At 49.0% G+C, this 12,883-nt stretch overlaps 1 protein-coding gene across 3 annotated transcripts in view; it reads left to right on the top strand.

Annotated features, from left to right (window-relative positions):
• The first annotated feature begins 442 nt into the window (after positions 1 to 442).
• Positions 443 to 12,883, top strand: part of LOC111858297 (protein TANC1-like) — an 84,661-nt gene continuing 72,220 nt past the window's right edge. For all 3 annotated transcript variants that reach the window (XM_023839947.2, XM_023839944.2, XM_023839942.2), the window contains exon 1: positions 443 to 588. The gene's annotated coding sequence lies outside the window, so the exon portion shown is untranslated. The remainder of the gene's footprint in view (positions 589 to 12,883) is intronic.

Genomic DNA, 12,883 nt, shown 5'->3' with positions numbered 1-12,883 from the left:
TGATTTTCCTAAACTTGCCTTGTAAGTATTTAACTGCCATTACACTGTTTCAGGAAAGCCGGAATATGCAGCATATCTTTACCAGCACCCACAAGCATCGTCGTTACATACGTGTTATGAAGTTGATTAAAGTTTCTTTCTGGCTTTCAGAAACAAAACAGACACAGACGAAGAGTTATGACCTAAATTTGGCTCGTATGACCCATTTAGGTAATACGTCTCGAATTATTTCCATAAATAACACAGCTTATGAGTTAATTATTTCAGATTGTCGTAAAATTGGTTCAGTGTTAAAATGTGTTATAAGGACCGATAGCAATAGAATAAAAGAGGATTATTAAGTTTGGTGAGATTCATCACCTTGTGCGCGCAGCCGCTCGTTCTCGATCAGGTATAGAGCACGGTGAGCTTACACCCAATGGCCGCTAGGGGCGCTATCCCAACTCCCAGTTAACCCAGAAAAGTTTGCGCAAAAGTTTTCCACGTTGCGCATTTCTCTTCGTCGGGGTCCCACGTCTGGGTGTTCGCAGTCTGTCTGCTGGCCTGCGGAACAAGCGGAGTGGCCGGCCGTCGGTCCAGGACTCGCAGGTAATGTACCCCGCCGAGACGCGCTCGCTTTCGGCTCTCATGAAGCTAGTTTTGTGCCAGGGAGGAGTTTAGCTCTCTCGCTTTATTAGGGAACTGTTTTGGAAATAAAAGACTAGGAAAAGTTTTTCACTTCCCTGGACGGACGATTCGTGGTTTAAAACCAAGTATTTCTCCACCTATGCTGAAGTTTCATATGGTCAGAAACGTGCGTATTTATTTATTTTTTGTAAATGCATGATCAGCCCCGTTTGTGTCTTGGGAAGGATGTAGCGCGAGTGGGCTAGATCAAAGGTGGTAGTGAAATAAGTCAGGGCATGCCTCTGAGTAACGTTAAACCGTTGAATGTTTACAAGATTGTTAATCGAGTCGATAAAGTATTGGTATTAAACTGCAAATCATCTAGATTATATTAATACTGTAGTTCGTGTAATACAGCGGCATTAATGAAGTTCTACCTGTGTTTTGTTAATGTTCTTACCTGTACTAGTGCGTGTTTGGTTTTCTGAATAAGATTACAGGTTGTAATGCTTTGATCGCCTCTATATCTCTTCTAAACAAATGGCTTGTCTGATTTTGACACCGTTTGCCATGACCGAGGTATAAAGCATGTATCTTTATTTCAGCGCTGAATAATCAATGTCAGTAACGTGTGGATGACAGCCGCCGACAGCTTGTTAAGTGCCGTAGACATTATTTATTGATCTCGTGAAGCCAGTGCAAATCATAGCGCCCACACTTTATGTGAAGCTCGTAAACCTGGTGGCTTCTGGTTTTTATGAGTCGTAGTCAGGTTTATTTTCAAGTGCATAAGCTTTCTATAGTATCAATAAATATGTTTCACAAATAGTGATGTAGGGGACACGCCGACTTGCGAGACGCCTCGTTTTTATGCGCTTTACGTGCAATTTACTGTCTTTCTGCATCTCTGTCTTCTTGACCGCTCGCCGGGCGCTTGTAACTCTGCTTTACTGATCTTTTCCCAGGTGTTGAATGCATACCAATCCAAAGTGCATCCAGAAGTCCTGAAACTTTGGGAAATCAGCCCCCTATCATTCCTTACTCTGGATGCACTGTGGAAATTGTCGTTTAAAGTTTATTACACCCCCCCCCCCCCCCCCCCCCCGCTTAACAGTCCATACTGAGGGAGGATATTCGTTAGTGTTGTAAATTATAATCTTTGTAGCAGCCCAGGTACCTAACGATGTGAACGGGAAAGTTTGAAATACAAATCACTTTCTAAACGACAGTACGTGTTCAGTAAATGGACAGGAGGCTCTCATTAAAATTCCGTATTTTATTATAAAGGCTCTTTCTTAAACTCCCGCTTGGGTTTTGATCTCCCTGCTGCAATCATTTTTATGAGCGTGGATAAACTGAGAAACGCAAACTGGAAGCGTGGGTGTTTATTTTGCGTTTTGCATAATTAAATGGCCTTAAAATCGCCATTGTGTCTGCTTCACTGACTCATGAACGCTTGTGTTGTGCTTCACGTCTGGCTTGGCTGTGTGACTAATCTCAGTGACGGCACCCCCTTCCTCCCCCGTACAGTAAATATGTCAAAAAAAACGTATTCATCGCCATCTCTGATCACATGGAAAGGGCCTTTGGGTTTTCGGATCTAAAAGATCTGCGGCTTCTCATTCTTTTTTGGAGGGGGTGGGCGGTTTCCATGGTATCTGACCAGTTGGCAACGTGAACAGGTGCTGGCACTGGGGGCACCGAAGCCTCCCTGACCCCGGAGAGCTCCGGAGAGGTTCGAGTCCCGGCCAAACAGTGCCTCCATTATGTGGTAGCCTGTGCAACAGATTAGACCGAAATTGATCGTGTGGACAAGGGCACGGTCCAAACCCCGGTCTGGGCTCCCCTCACTGCTCAGCCCTGTTTTTTCTCGCGCAGATGGTGGGCTGCGTGGTTCCGCCGCAGAACCCCGTTGTTTGTTTATGGAGATACGGTGCTGGAAAGCCGGCGTAATCCGTAGCGCCTGGCTGATCACGCGGCGCAAAACGGGCGACTTCAGGAGGCTCTGACAGTCGCCCAGCGCGGCCGTGATGGTCCCTCTGGGGTCAGGAGGGCTGGGCTGTACGGGACTGGTGATGTATCCCGTCTCACTCCCTTCGGCCTCGCGGCGGAATGCGGGATGTCCGCTAAAATGCTCCGTGCAGAAGGGGAGTTCGCCGAGCCGCTCGCCAAGGCTCAGTGAGCTCGGTAAGCCATGCCACCCCCCCCCCCCCCCCCGATCTGCTTCTCTCGCATCATCCCGGGCTACTGAGGCGTATCTGAGACGGGGAATGAAGCGACTTTCCTAACCGCGGACGGCGTTTGCGGCATCCTGGCCGCCGTGTCGCGGTAACACAGCTTATGCAACCCGGCTGTATAATTTAGGAAATTATTGAGGAGCGCATGCTTGGTATATAGGCCACCAAAGAACTGGAACCCCCCACCCCCGTTTAATTTTATTCATCCATCTTCTAACCGCTTATTCTGGTCAGGGTCATTTAATTTGATCTCTCTAACTTTCCTGGAGAGCGAGCCTGCGCAGTGACACGCAGGATGGCTGGGAGGCGCTGCGAGTGTGTGAGCAGGACTGGCCGGACAGCTGGAGAGCTGGAGATCACTCACCGTGCTCCTCTGCCCGGACCTTCTACCAGCGAGCTCGGCTTCCTCAGACAATGCCGCTTCAGGCTATTTTAGGCAACCAGATATTTTGTTTGGTCAGAGGTGTGATGATGTCATGCTGTTTATTGCAGCGTTCCTCTTGCTGAAATCCCCCCCCCACCACCCCCCCGGAGCTTCTGAGTAGTGTTTCATGCCAGGTTTGAGTTGTCAGTGTGGGATATCACTTGTGGCTTCCCCGCTCTCTTGTTTAATACATGGACTAATCCATATTTCATATAATCTGGTGTATTTTTATTTATTTAAACATATCCATCTCAGTGAGATGTACTTACTCATTTTTGTTTATTTTTTGTACAACTTCCTCCATATTGTAAATGTTTAATTTTCTGGTTTGTGTTGCCATGTTCTGTGTGCGACTCTGTACTGGTTGTAGTGGTTGGAGACTGGATGGATGTTCAGACTTTCTATGGCAGAAAGCTGGGACTGGGGGGAGCAAAAAGGTGGTCCGTCTGGGGATCCCCAAGGACCAGTTTGAGAAACACTCTTACTCCACTGAGTAGTACTGGTTTGAGCTGGTAGCTGACTTCACTGAGTAGTACTGGTTTGAGCTGGTAGCTGACTTCACTGGGTAGTACTGGTTTGAGCTGGTAGCTGACTTCACTGGGTAGTACTGGTTTGAGCTGGTAGCTGACTTCACTGAGTAGTACTGATTTGAGCTGGTAGCTGACTTCACTGGGTAGTACTGGTTTGACCTTGCTGGTTTTCAGTTTACTCCCTGCTGGTCTGCCTTGGATACATAACTCAGCTGGCCCCTCCCCAAGGCCGCCGTTTCCCAGAAAGCTGGTGGCTCCTGCCGCAGCCGCTCGTGGTGGCCCCCGCGTTGGTGGCCCCCGCTTTGGTGTCCAGCACGCCGCCTGCTGACTGACCTTCTGAGATCTCCCGGGTTCATGAGCGATTCTCAACCCAGTCCTCTGAGTCCTCAAGCTGATCTACATCTTGTGTTATACTCCACCAACTCCACTGAACCAGGAATTCCAAGGGCTTCATAATTGGCCGACAGGTGAAGTCAGATGTGTAAATGGTGGGGGTGGGGGGGGGGGGGGTTCAGCTCCTGTTAAGTGTGTAGCTTGAACAAAATGGGTAATTTCCTAACAGAGACACGGTGGCCGAAATGGTTTCAGTTGGTCTAAACTTGGTCTGAAATTTGAAAGATGTGATTTAATGTTAAATTTAAATGGACTCCACCGGTTCGCAAACAAGGACTGAGACTGCTGGTCATTCTGCTTCAGTTTTTGCATTTTTCTATAGTCTTCATCCTCAGGTATGTCTGCTGAAAAATATTAGCGGTGCAGTGATATCTGCTGCCTGTTTTTTTGCCCGTCAGGTGGGCTTCTCAGCCCCCGGAGGACAGACTACTGGCTCTGTTTAGGCCTCCAGGGAGCCTTTAGCACAGCCTGTCTGTCAGTGAAAGCCTGCGTGGACTCAGCTTTGCTGGTTAATCTTTAACTGTGAACACACTGCAGGAAGCCCCAGAGCATCCCTGCCAAGCGGACGCACCTGGATCCTGACGGTCTGGCCCCGTGTCGCCCTTCCCCCCCCTCCCCGCCACCCGCCTGCCCTGGGTCACTTCGTTAGCGCTGGATGAAGGTCGCCGCTCCAGCCTGGACGTGAGCTGCAGTTGCCGAGGAAGCCGTGGGGTGAACCGGGCGTGACGGAGAGTCAGGCATTCACGAGGACGGTCCATGTCGTCTCTGAGGCCCTCTCTATGACATTGTCATTGGTCGGTTGCGGTTGTTTGGTCATGTGACTCGGTGTGAAGGCGGAGCATAAAGAGACATTATAAAGTGGTTACATGAAGAACTGAGGAGGGTGTGGTTAGCCGTGTGGGGCATGCCAGGTGATCTGCTGGTCTCCTTCTCAGTGAGACGACAAAAACTTTCATGCATTTTTGATGGCGTCCCCGCTTGTTCTAGATACCCGGACTTGACGTATGTAGGACGCTCGTGTTCTTGAGGGGCCACAGCCCTCTAGGCACCAAGCTGCTGTTCCAGAATAGAGTCGGGACGAGGCGAGTCTATTCTGAGCCAGAGTAAGTGTACAAGTAGAGCATGAGGGCGGGCGGGCGGACGGGCATCACCACCAGCGAGGTCGGTCGCAAGCAGCCGCACGCCCGACATTCTCTGAAGGAGAAGCCGATTCCCGTCACACGGAGCCGGTTCGCTTTCCGCGCCGCCTGCCCGTGACCGTAAGTCTTACGAGGATTAATGACCGCCTTGTCCTCATTGTGCCGGGGTTCGCTGATGCCAGACGGATCCCCCCTCTTCCCAGGCTGATCGCACAAACGGTTAGTACGTTTTTGCCAGCGCTGGGCTCCAGAGAACAGAGCTGGTTCAAGCTGGAGGCCGGTATGACGGAAGACCTTGGAGATGTGGGCCTTCTGATCACATCTGTCTTTTTGTCTCCAGGAAGAAGAGCGAACTGGATCATAAATCTTCCTGCTTCATGTTTGAAAGCAGCAGAAATGCTCTAATGGCAGGAATCACATCTCATAATACTCATTTCACCAGCCTCGTTGGTTTAATGGGAAATGACCTGCAGCAGTTTTTCCCAACCAGCATGATCTCTGGTGTTGATACAGTAAAACAGGAGATGTGGAGTAATGTGAGTGCTGCTTAACTTTTGTGTGCATATAAAAGGCTGAATTCTATCAGACGCCACCAGGCAGAGTGAAAGCAGCAGAGGATTCTGGGATATCTCTCGTTACGAACTGCAGGTGACGGGAGTATCCAAATAACGTCCCTCCTCCTTCCTCCTGTCCTCTCGTCACGGGATCCCGTCTGCCGTCTCGCACAGTGCGGACGAGTCTCAGTCGGGTTGTAATGGGATCCGCATTGCCCGCATCTGGTCATTGTTGCTTTTGCCCCAGCTAACGGCGGCTGGTCAGAAGGGCCGCCAACTGTACAGTTGGCTGGCATCTCCCAACGAGGTCTTATTCAGACCTATTCTTATCCAACAAGGTCCTGTTCTTATCCAGAAATAGCTGCGTTATTTTTAAGGGGCCTCGTTTCGCCGCTCAGTCACAGGCGTGCCGGAGGTCCTGAGGAATGCCGTGCACGACACGTGATGAGAGAATATTCGATAAGAGCAGCTAGGCGAGGAGAATGGGCCCCTTGTCCGGAATTGGCAACGTCATCTTCTCATTACCTCTGTAATGACAGGCAGGGATGCCCGTCTGTCTGTAGGGCTGTTGCTGTGTTGGTCACAGTCCTGTTTCCAGTCTTTCCATCTTGCGGAGCATCCATGTTAATTGGGCCTGTGAGATTTGCCCATGAATGGGTGATTAAGATGCTGGAAGGCCGTCAGTATCCAAAGAAGAGCGGCTGCTGTTCTGGGCTGCAGATTCCAGCCTTGCTGTCCTGTTACCAGACACTCCTGCAATTGCTTGTTGAAACTTTCCATGCTTCACACTGTTTATTCCTCTCGTAAAGACTTCGGTAATCACTATCAGCGGGTGGTCAGATGTTTTGCATGTGTCCCGATGCCTACAAGCGATGGAGAGGGGATCGCCTGTGGCGGATGTGTGGCCATGGTAACGGGGGACCTGCAGGCGGAGGGGATCGTCATGGTGAGGACCCTTCCTCCAGCCCGTGATGCGCAGATGAGTTTTTCCTTGCTATGAACAGTCCTGATGTGGAACCTTTGGTTTCAGAATTGTTGAGTCAACCTATAATATTTATATTACTTGTGTGAAACTGTATCTTGTGTTAAGTTTTCTCTGCTGGGTCTCACCCCGCTGCTGGATGTCAAGGTCCTGTAGGGTTGGGGGTGTGACCTAGCCACCGGCAGTGATTCATAATTTCCCTCTGCCTCATCTTCCTCGTTTTATTTTTCCTTATTATTCCAGTTACCCAGCAGTGAATTTTGGCCCATATTTGCTAGGGCCTGCATTGCTGACTTAGCTGTTTTATACTGGTGGATGTTTTTGCTGAAGCAAATTACACTGGCATTAATGGCACAGCAGGACCCTGCGCTGATTTCCAGATCTCAGACAGGCCCAGGCTGCAAAGATTCTGTCCGGTGGTACCCAAAGCTGCCCTGCATTGTTCTTTGACTTGCTTTTAAAATGGCAGAGCAGGCTTTTGCCTGCTTCATGGTCTTGGAAATACAGCTTGAGGTGAAAAATAGCACTGCTAAATTCTTGGCTTTTCTGGGTTTAGGAGGGAAACGGCAGTATGGCCTGCGAGTCTGGACGCCGTTTGTGCTGGGTGGGGGCCGCGTCACCGAGCCCACTTTGGCACTGATTTGTGCTTTTACTTGACTTTAAAAACATGCAGCAGTTAGTTGTTAATCTCGGATTGACTGATTGGCCTGTAAAACTGAAAACAAACTGCTTTAGGTTCTGTGGCCCTGGTTTCAGTCACATCAGGGTCCTGCTGCAGACTGTGACTGTGCTTATACTCGTTACTGTAACTGTGCCTGTGGCTTTTGTTGTTTCCATAACTGAGACTGTAGTCGTTACTATAAACCCACCTCCCCCGCCAGTGGCTGTGACCCATATCACTTTCTATTCTGGGACAGAAGCCCCACTGATGGGAATTGCAGGGAGAAAGTGGCCTGCCTCTCTCTGCCTCAAAATAAGCCACAGTTTGGAGGTCCTGCCAGTAATCCAGCACGAGGTCCGTTGGAACGGCCACAGTCACCCTGGTGGACCATCGGAGGAGCTCTTGAGGGGTGGGGCATCTGCACAGAAGCTCGAAGTAGAGAGGGAGATTCGGAATCTGGAGCTGTTTATGTAGCACAGAGGGTGAAGGTCTGTGCTATCCCAGAAGGTTGCTAGGTCCAACTCCCAAGAGGAGTAACCTATCCACATCACAACGTTCTCCAGAAGAGTCGCTTTCCAGAAGGCCGATTTGCCAGATTTGGGCTTCTCGTTATTTTGAGGTCAGTTGTAGTTCTTTCATGAAACCACACAATGCTTTAATTAGCTCTCTCTGAGGTCACGTTTCCAAAGGCCTTCTGACGACACTGGTGCTGTTGTGTGTCGGGTCTGGACCTCATTAAAACCCTCACGCAGCCTCTCAGCTCCGAGAGAAATGGCAATTTCAGAACAACCCTCAAAGGACCGAAAGCTGCGTGAGCATAATTAAAATGATTCCATAATTCTGTGAGCATGCTATGTGCCACATCTCGCAATACGGAGAGATTACATTTGATCACTCTCACCATACCATATAGTGGGGGGGGAAGACTTTGTTCCTGTTTGCCCAGAAGTATGTGGACACCAGCTTGTCCAGCATCTCATTCCAAAATCAGGGCAATTAATATGAAGTTAGTCTGTCTTTTGCTGTAGTCGCCGCTGCTCTTTAATTAAGGAAGGCTTTCCATTAGATGTTGAAACACGGCTGGAGGAGATCAGGTTGGGTTCTGATGTTGGGTGACCAGTTCCCTACCTGTGAGATTGTGTGGCTGCCTCCCAGATGTTTTGATCTTCACAATCACTTGCAGTGTTGGAAAGCTGGTGTCCTATGATGTTGCCATGTGGAAAGTCACCATCTATTATACTGCTGATGATTGTTCCAGGAGGTTGCAGAACTATGTGTTTAACTACATACCTGTGTCAGCAATGGGTGTCACTTAATTAGGCAGTTCGTCTAATTAATAGGGGTGGCCACATACCTTTTGGCCATATGGTGTACGACAAGTCCCAGCATCCTTTTGGGGCCCATCAATTATTTCTTTTAAAAAGGCGTGCTCGTGCACACTGACTGTCGCGTAATCACGCCGGAGATTAATCGCATTGTCATCATCCTGTGCTGCTTTTGATCTGCTCCCCCGTGTGACAGGATTCAGGATCTGGGTGATGATGACAAAGGGCAAGCGGCGTCATTGTCTGCTTTCTTGGTGTCAGGTAGCACCATGAAGGTGCCCCGTGATGAACCATGATGGGTTCAGTCTGGCCAGGACCTGAGGGCCCCTTGGACCGGCTGCTATGTCGTCTTCCATCTAACGTTGTCCGGTCATGATGCTTAAGCACAGAAAGACATCAAAAATCTGCTTTGCTGCCACCTGTATTGCTTGATCTTTGCTTACACGCAGAAGCCCCTCCCTGGAAGGTGAACTTGAGAGCAGCATCAGCTGAGTGCTGGATAAACGGCCAGCTGTTCCTTTCCACCTCCCTCTGATGTGGGCTCTGTGTAACTTTCTTTAAAGAGCCTGATTCTCTGCGTCACCCAGCGAGGGGGGGGGGGGGATTGTGTGATCGTCCTGTTCCAGAGCCCCCATTTTGCATTTCCAGTGGTGCACAGATGTTGGAGACATTGCAGCCCCCCCACTGTGGCCTGTTATTCCAGATGCATTTTTTTTTGGGGGGGGGGGGCTTGAAGGGAAGCTGTTGCTTTCATGTGCGTTGCATTACTCCTGCTGTAGACCTGTTGCTGTTTCTGCTGTCAGGAGTAGGGGGTGCGGGGGGGCTTGGAGTAAGAGCAAGGCCCCCTCCTTTCAGAACTCTGGAGAACCAGGAAGGAGGCTCATTTCCTGTCCCTGGGACATACGAGATGTTGATGGAGCAGTATCAGCCATCGTGTTTGGATAGATGTGTGTATTTATTGTTCTGTGCTGTATGCCTGTCTGTCTGTCAGGCTGTTGCTGTGGGTGCTGCTCTTGCCCATAGCGGCCCGATTATCCAATCAGGAGCCCCGCTGTCCTCCATTCACAGAAAGCCCGCTATTGGTGCGCAGATGTCTGCTTTGTAGTGAACGAACAGGAAATGGTCCTTGATGGCGGCATTAAAAGAACAAGTTTTTTTTCCCCATTTATTTTCATAACGATGTGGGAAAAGTCTTTTATACAGAGGATGTGGTCTGTTTAAAGGAGAACAATTAATATGCGACTTGCCGCTTTTCAGCGCCACCTGCGACCACGGGTGGTCGGCAGAGCCTTTTCGCGAGCAGAACCCAACCAAAAAGCCAGGCTGCCCAGGTCCCGGGCAAAGCAGAATGTCCTGCGTAAGCATGTGGTTGAGGAACATCACCGTTTCCATGGGGAATTGGGAATCGGATGTGCGTCATATAAACCAGGGGTCTGCCCATGACATCTTACAGCTCAAAGTGGAATCTTCTCTGGCTTCATTCGTAACCTAGTTAGGTGGCATCACGTTATTAACGTACAGCTATTTATGGCCAAGTCGCAGTCATTGGTTTATTTCTTACGTAATGTTTTTGTCTAAGTGTCATCGCATTGCCTGCAGCCGTACTTCTCTGGTGCTCTGTAGATGGGTTAGATGCTGCCGTAGATGATGTCATCATCGGGTGTGTCCTCTCAGGTAGTCTTTGACAAATCCGGTGTTTCTGAGCCGGTACACCAGCTAATTCCCCAGTTAATGCTGCCCATTCTTCAGTGTGGTTGAACTGGATCAGCTGGTATTTTCAGCATCATGTCAGCCAACAGTCTTACTCTGCATTCATGCCATCCGCCTGTTTGTTTTCTTTTCTTATCTGAAGAATACCAAGCTCGTTCAAAGGCTTTCCACCTAGACCTCGGCACAGGAAGAGTGCTCACCAGGCCAGAGAGCAATCGGTTCTTTACTCATGTATGCATTTTTCTTGCATTGGAATAAATGGTTTTAGCGGCTGGTATGGTAAATGGTCCAGCTCGTTAAAATATGGATTGCTGTCCCCTCTAATTTCCTATGGCTGCTTGGCCTACGACCATACTGGAGAAGAAAGTGGGACGATCACTTTGGACAGCCTGTCTCCTGTAGATGTCTGCTGGTTTTGGGCCAGATAATAGTGTTGGCTGAAGGTGATAAGCAAGCAGAATGGTTAACAAGGAGGGAACCTAGTGGCATTCAGAGGACAGTGATTTATTTGCTAAATATACTTACCAGTTGGTAGTATGGACTTGCAGTGGTGAACACTGTATGAACTTCATTCTTCTTGCTGCAAGCTAAAGGGAAGGAAGAGCCATCGGACAATGGGCACCATTGCTGTGAGGTTCCCCAGTTTGGTACACAAGGGTTGGTGCCTTGAGCGAGATTCTTATCCTGAATAGTGAATCATCCAGCTGTGGCTGGCGTGTAAGCGTCAAGGCATCTGCTTAGAGAAACGCGACTCGGCCAAGGGGTGATGTTAAGGCTTCCTCCTCCTTCGGATATGAACCTGCACCCACCTGGTTTCCTTCAGCCTCTGCCATGACATGTGCAACCAATGATGAATTTTAGGGAGTGCGGAAAGGACCACGGGGGTCATGAGGATTAATGACTCCTCACATGAGTCAGTGTGCCGTAAACCAAGGCGAGTCACAGTCATGTCAGCCGCCCACTCCTAGGGTGATGACGGGAAGTAAACACACGCACACACGTTTGAATTTGTATCTTTGTGGGGACCGTGCATTCATTTCTGTGGGAAACAACCTTAACCCCTACCCAGCCCTAACTTTAACCATAAGTAACCAAACAAAATACAAGGCTTTTGCCATTTTTAGGTTTTTGATTGCAGTCAGAGATTTTTGTAAAAGCGAGTGAGAGAAAAAATGTTTGCACAAGGTGGGGAAAAAAACAGGTTATTGGCATTTTTCCTTTTTTGATTACATTCACAGATTTTTATACAATTGAGGTCATCCAAATGGAGACCTGAAAAATGTCCCCAAAAGTAAGGAAGTTTCAGATTTTACCACACTTTGGGAACATTTTGGTCCCCAAATGTGATCTATGCAAACCCACACAGGGGAGTTGACATGAGCTGGTCACTATCTTGCTCACACCTACACATCAAAACATCTGTATATTTCATCTTCCTGGACAATTCATGGTCCTGATTTCCCACATGAATGCTGGTTGCAGGTTTAGCCCGTGTTGTGTTTGTACGGGGAGGGCGTCTCGCCTGTGTTTATTAGAAATGGAGCTGGACGTCACCTTTCGGCCAGTTAAAACGGCACCTTTGCCGATGGCAGATGAAGGAATGCTGGTGGACAAAACAATGGACCCCCACACAGATCCTGCACGGTCAGGTGTGCTTCCCGACCCCTTCGCTCACAGATCCGGCACGGTCAGGTGTGCTTCCTGACCCCTTCGCTCACAGATCCGGCACGGTCAGGTGTGCTTCCTGACCCCTTCGCTCACAGATCACAGCAGCTCCACCTAGCAGCTCTTACAGCAGCATTTGTGCTTCGATGTTTTTGTCCTCAGCGGTGACAGAGAGGTGTGTGACAGCTGGCAGCTTAACACAGAGGCTTTTGTTTCCCGCTATTTTGAGGACCAATATACTCTAGTGGCCAAAATTGTGGAAACGCTTCCAATATTTAGAGACTGCAGAGATTTATTCAACCGTCGGTCTAGTTACTTATTTAATTGTCCTATGTCTGATATTTGTAACATTCTTTGATTGTTGAAACATTACCGCAAATAGTGGTGTAATAATTTTTAAAACAATGCCAGAAATATTCTAGGTGTATCCACAGATTTGGCCACTAGTGTAGGCTGGTACTTTCTCTGTTCCTTTGAAAGGCATTCAGAGGAGAGCTGCAGAAAGAGCGTTTATATATCTATATCTATATATCTATATCTATATATTTGGGGCCGCAATGTTTAGGGTGAGTCATCTAGACCTCGATTGCCTGCTGACCAAAATGCCTGGCAAGCAGGCGACTCGCGCTTCGGTGCCGCTGTGCTGCTGGCTTTGCT

Source organism: Paramormyrops kingsleyae, chromosome 16 (assembly GCF_048594095.1).
Source record: "Paramormyrops kingsleyae isolate MSU_618 chromosome 16, PKINGS_0.4, whole genome shotgun sequence".
Classification (NCBI taxonomy): Eukaryota; Metazoa; Chordata; class Actinopteri; order Osteoglossiformes; family Mormyridae; genus Paramormyrops; species Paramormyrops kingsleyae.
The sequence above is the reverse complement of the archived record's forward strand: the minus strand, read 5'-3'. Positions and strand labels throughout refer to the sequence as shown.